Source organism: Cyprinodon tularosa, unplaced genomic scaffold, assembly GCF_016077235.1.
Source record: "Cyprinodon tularosa strain WSP-4 unplaced genomic scaffold, ASM1607723v1 ctg69, whole genome shotgun sequence".
Classification (NCBI taxonomy): domain Eukaryota; kingdom Metazoa; phylum Chordata; class Actinopteri; order Cyprinodontiformes; family Cyprinodontidae; genus Cyprinodon; species Cyprinodon tularosa.
In genome coordinates this window covers 2,670,419-2,676,418 of record NW_024039440.1, presented here as the reverse complement: position 1 = coordinate 2,676,418, position 6,000 = coordinate 2,670,419, and positions in this window count along the sequence as shown.

Genomic DNA, 6,000 nt, shown 5'->3' with positions numbered 1-6,000 from the left:
AACACCATAGACCTCCATTATTTGAATGTCAGCAGACAGCAAGAAGCCTCCAAGATCTCCAGATGCATTTGAGATATCAAAAAAGTACTGCAGAGTGTTGTTCAGCATGGGGGTGAGTAGAAAATGAAGGCTAATCATGTTTTGGGTGTACTTTTCCTTTAAGTCTTTTACTATACCATAGTTCAAGAAAAACATTCTGTGATCTGAGCTGTAGATTTTTTTTTTTTTTTTTAGCTAATCTTGAGTAACCCGCATCCTCATGGTTACTTTACCTTTTCCACCCTAGAAGGTAAGGTAAGCAAAAATGCTTTGGTAGATTTGCTATATACCTTATTCTTTCCTTTTTCTGGATTCTACAGAGCTCCCTGAGTTGTTCAAAGCTTGGGATATCAATTTAAAATATAACCCTGCTCCAAACTTATTTACAATGTTATCCCTGTATCATCTGTAGTGTTCCTTGTATCTCATGATTGTGTTTGCTCACTAATGTTCTCTAGTAAACCACTGAGGCCTTCAAAGAACAACCTGAACACGTAAAGAGATTAAATTAAACACAAATTGGCTTTGCAAACTAATAAAATGTCTTTTGTAAGCAGCTGGTTGCATTATTTCTTATTTAGGAGTATTATAATTAAGAAGTCTGAATACAAAATCACCTGAATTTTTTTTTGCTAAACAAATTATATATCATAAGCCATACATCAAAATATTTTGACTTCAATGCAAACAAGTGTCAGTCTGTCACAAAAAAATCTTGCCCCCGCCCATCCTCACCACCTTCTACAGAAGCACCATACAGAACATCCTGACCAGCTGTCTCACTGTGTGGTGTGGAAGCTGCAACACCGTAGATTGGATGAAAGTGAGAAGAGTTGTGAGAGCAGCAGAGAAGACCATTGGAGCTCCTCTCCCCTCTGTAAAAAGGTTTTCACCCCAGCGCTGCATGTCCTGAGCCCATAACATCATCAATGACCCCTCACACCCCCACAGTGGACTGTTCTCTCTGCTGCCCTCTGAGAAGAGGCTTCGCAGCATTCACTGCTGGACCAACAAGTTCTGCAAGAGCTTTTTCCTGCTGCCATAAGACTGTTGAAAACTCTAAATCAAGATTCTGCATTACACTGATAACATCATACTTGTACTACATTCTACTGCATTTTGCACCATATGTATTCCTTTATTTTTGCTCTGCTCTGAACCTTCCACATCAATGCTTTTTGCACTATGTCTCTCCTACACTGTTTACATTCTGATTACTGCTGCACTTTATAAAGGAAAATGTTTCATTTCACTGCTGAGCTGCTTAAACACTGTTGGACAGCTGTATGCATTAATATTTTGTTTTATATGCACTCTGTGTATACTAAATGACAATAAAATTAGTCTAAGTCTAAAATGCATTATTTTTGAGGCTGTTACCTACAGTGAATTGTTAGAAACTTTAAGAAATATATACATTTTTTGTCAGGCACTGTTCAATGAATTAAATGATCAATTCAATCATTTAATGAAAAGAGCTCTTTGCAGCAATGAACATTTGGGATATTTTCGTGAATTAATTTGCATAATGCTACCACTAGATGACGCTCCAATGTACAGCTTGAGAGCAATGCTGATGCTGAGTCCTTAAAATTTATTTTGGGAAAGGTTAATTGGCATTAATGCATATTGCCAAGGATCATGAAGTGCTGAATCACGCCAAGGATTCCTCACTCTAACCTTTAAATCAAAAAGTATTTCAAGCCAAAGAATAATTACATTTATGTACATTTCAGCTAAAAAATGCTAAAAAGACTTTTTTTTTTTGCTAAGCTGTATCACCTAACTACCTCAGTGAATAGATTCTAATTGGTGATTGAGACAATTCATCAGAATGTTGAGGAGGGTTTATGTTGGATGTTATCTTGTTAAAGTCTAGGAAATCGTGTTTTCTGGACCAAGAAGCCTAATCCACAGGCTCAGTCATGTGGATGTAATTAGAGTGCAGTGAAGCAATCACATTATTTGGCCATTTTTTGAAGGCTTTGGAGGTTTATGCTGCGTCAGCGATTCCCAAATTCTGTTTGTTCATCACTGTGCTGACGAGAAAATACACAATATATCTGAAAACTTGACCTTGGTTCATATGATGTACCCTTTGTGGATCTCTCTGGAGAACTTCAATTATTATAGCAAAAACAATAATAAAAACAATGCAAAACTGAGCATAATTAGAAAAAAAAACAAGCCTGAAGCTGGAATCTTAAAGAAAAGGCCTGTTATTAAAACATATCGTCTCTTCTAATTCCTTTGCAGCTTGTTTAAAGGTGAATGTCAGCAGCCAGTGAAATAAGAGCTACAGTGGTTATTTAGTGGTACAGGAACTCCTTACTGTATATTTGATTGAAAATACTCGTTCTAGTTTTTCCAGGTTTTCAGACATGCACTAGCATGCCCATATGTGGTTTTCACTGATAACTGATAAGGTGTAAAATTTAAAACTGTTTCATTTTCAGCCTTATAGCGTGATTTTAGAGTTAAAGAAAGTTTCCCTAATATTATCTCATTAGAGCCTCTGTTGGATACTTTTTCCTGTTCTCTGCACCAGTCAGAGGAAATTACTCTAATCTGCTCCCTGAAAAAAAAAGGACATAAATTAGGGATTATGAGAGGATAATAAACTTTGATTTGAAGTCTTGCTGTTTTAGTAGGGTCTTGTACAGCCAGTTCAATGAGTGCACTTTTTAATGGCATGCAACTAAAAATTGAGCCAAGATAAAAATTGGCTGCAATGATTTGCCTTTAAATACTCAAATGGGCATGAACGTCAAACCCCAAAATGTTTCCACTCATCTTTACTTTTATTATCAATAGTTCATTACTACATACTGTATAATTTTTTATTATTCACAGTTTTATCTTTCTTTTATCTATCTTTTATCTTATTTGTAGAGCTATCATAACCTTTTTTTTTATTGTAGGTAAAAAACATAAAAACAACTAAAAACTGACATTTGTTTTGAGACAGTTTAGAAGTGAAGTAGAATAAAGAGAAAATCTCTGCAGAGCAGGAGATCCTGATGGAAACCAGATGCTGGAGAACAACAGGGAGGGCAGTTAGCTCAGGATATAACCCGTTTCCTCTGGGAATCCCTATCCCCAGACCACCACTAGGAAAAAGATTACACAAGACCCCTGCTCTACCTTCACTGAGCTGATTGTTGAGTGTAGGCAAACTGTGTGGGGTAGAGGGAAGAGGGTTTCTTTTCAGGAACTAACAAGTATGAACACATCTCAACACATTCAGCTTGGACTACTGTCGGCTAGACATGCGGTTTTAATGGTGCTAATGACTAATGGTTGGTACATTTTCAAGTTTGCAAATAAAGAAGCACAGTGGGTGTTTGTTTTGCTGACTGTTTGATCAGTGTTTCCTTGCTTATTCTCAGACTTTATGTACTGCCAGTGTTTCTTTGCTTTTGTTTTTTTTTTAAATCATGTTTCTGTGTGTTGCGATGCTTGACTGAAAAGGTACAACCTCTCTGCACGCCATCCCTTGAAACTGGTAAAGCTGAATCTGCAGGTTTAGATAAGAACAGTCGTGTACACACCCAGATGAATGCCAGCACAGATACATTTCAGATGCTGGCTCACGGGAGATCCTGTGACAGTGTTGTCTTATCAAACCCTCAGATAGTGTTATTAGTATGCTAATCTTAACTGATAACTTTAAGACGATTTTGAAAACCAACTAATCAGATGTGACTGAGTGGTTTAGTTTCTGCTTTATTATGTATCCCTAAAATGTAGCTCTGTGAGTTTAGGGTAATCTTATAGTACTTTAGATTTTAAAAAAGTGCTTCAGTGTTTTTTTTTTTTTTTTTTAGATATTTTGCAGCACAAGAAAGGGGGAAAACAGCTGGATAAACAAAATCATGCTTAATGAAAATTAAATGCAGTTTCAGGGGTTCACCTTTCCAGAAAAAAACAAATATTGTGCAGAAATGTTTAATGCTTACAGAAGAAACATATGGCTGCTTATGAGCTAGTAAGTAAGTATGTTTTGCAATTTGCTTGCAAGTCAGTAAATCACAACATGTCTGATGGGGGGGGGGGGGGGGGGGGGGGGGTTCTTCAATTTTTAGTGGTGTTCGGTTGAGATCTGCATTCAGAGTTTATCAAACAGAACCCACAGCTGACTCACATCCCATGTTAGGGAAGGAGTCCAAGGGATTTGTCTACCACTGAGGCTCTCTAACCCTCACTGTAGTGAAAATAGTGAATCACACATGAGCTGCAGATGTGTCAGCTTTTACCTAATGGCTTGTTCCATTAATCACCAACACCTACTGTATGGAGTGATGCACTTAAGGAAAGCTCTTACGGGAAAGACTTTGTAACACACTGTTTATGCAGCCCCTCTTTTATGGTGGATCTTTATGGTCTGCAAGGGGACAATCCAAGTTTGATTTCTCATCCCAAATACTGAGGAGGATCTACAAAATCTACAAAGCTTACAGTAGGAGAACTTCAGCACATTGTGGCAGGTTATGAGTCTACATAAAGATCATCTATAGAAAGGAATTTGTGAACAACTTAACAAAGCATGCAACAGATTTCAAAGAGTTTTGAGGATCTAAAAGAAATGCACAACCAAATTTCTTTTTTTTCTTCACATTCCTATTTATTCCAAATAGGCTGTTGTTTCCATCCCTTTATGGTAAAAAAAATGTCTTCTTGGCCTGGTGTCTGTATGCAGTATTGTTTGTCACTGAACACAATGCCAAATGTTTGTAGTTAGCATATGATTTAGGAAAAAAATGCATCCCATTACTTGTCACCCCACCACATATTCAGTTTTGCACTTAAATGGCTAAAACAGCTGCAAAACATAAAGGAATTCGTATTGTATTGTTCTACAGAAACACAATCCTTCAAGGCATCAGTGACTTAGAGAAAACAACCAAATCATTGTGGTCGACAACAATCTGAGCTGATCCTTTGTTTGTCCAACAAACAATCCTCTGTACTGCCCTGCTATTCACTGACACTCAGCCTAAGATTCTACTGTCCCTGTAGCAGAGCAGGTAGGGCATTCACAGCAAAGTTAAAGTAAAATAAAATAACTGTTTGATTGGTTCCTAACTTCAGAGAATCTTTTCAGGATGTCATGCATTGGCCTAAACAGGAAGGAAATGTTTGATAATAACCACCCCTGTTTTCACTTGTCTCAACAAATGATGTTCAGTTTAAAACTTCCCTTGTCTATAATTTGCTTAAATCTTCCTGCAGACTTTCCTCCAGTATGAGCCTGGATTAAGCTCCATCAAATCCCCTCTATTGGGTGTGTCCCTTTCTTTAACGCTGATGGAATTCAGTCTCCACCTTTCAAGAGTCAGCAGAGCAAAGTCTAATTAAACAAACTTGCTATTGTTAGCAGCCTCTGAGGTAAACAGATGCCGATACCTCTGCAGTAATCTATACGGAATGTGTTTTCTCCTTGGCTGTACAAGAATAGATTGTTGCTGTTCCAACTACTTTGATTTGATGATTGATATAGAATTCAATCTGCTATTAATAGAATTTAGTTAAGAGTTCCTTCTTAATATTTTAGACATATTTAATGGACTTTGCTTTTTTACGTTTAACATAGATGACACAGAGAATGTCAAACATATAGAGGAAAATAGATAAAGCTAATGTATTAAAAGCTACGGTAACATTTATTTCTCACCACAGCCACTTTTGACTTCCATAGCAGCTCTGCAAATCTTACTTTTACAACCATGAACTATTTAAATTGTGTTGCAAAATTATATCTGCATAAATTGTAGCTATTCTCAGAGCCACTGGGTATTTTAGTTGGGTTTGAACTTTTCAGCCCAACTCAGAACAGAGGTTCTGAGTGATGGAGGTGACATTTACTGATAGCACCCAACACCTTTAGTGTTTGCGGATTATTATTCTCCACAGAATGAAGAGGTGCATGATGGGCTTTTAAGTAGAAAAAAAACTGGGACC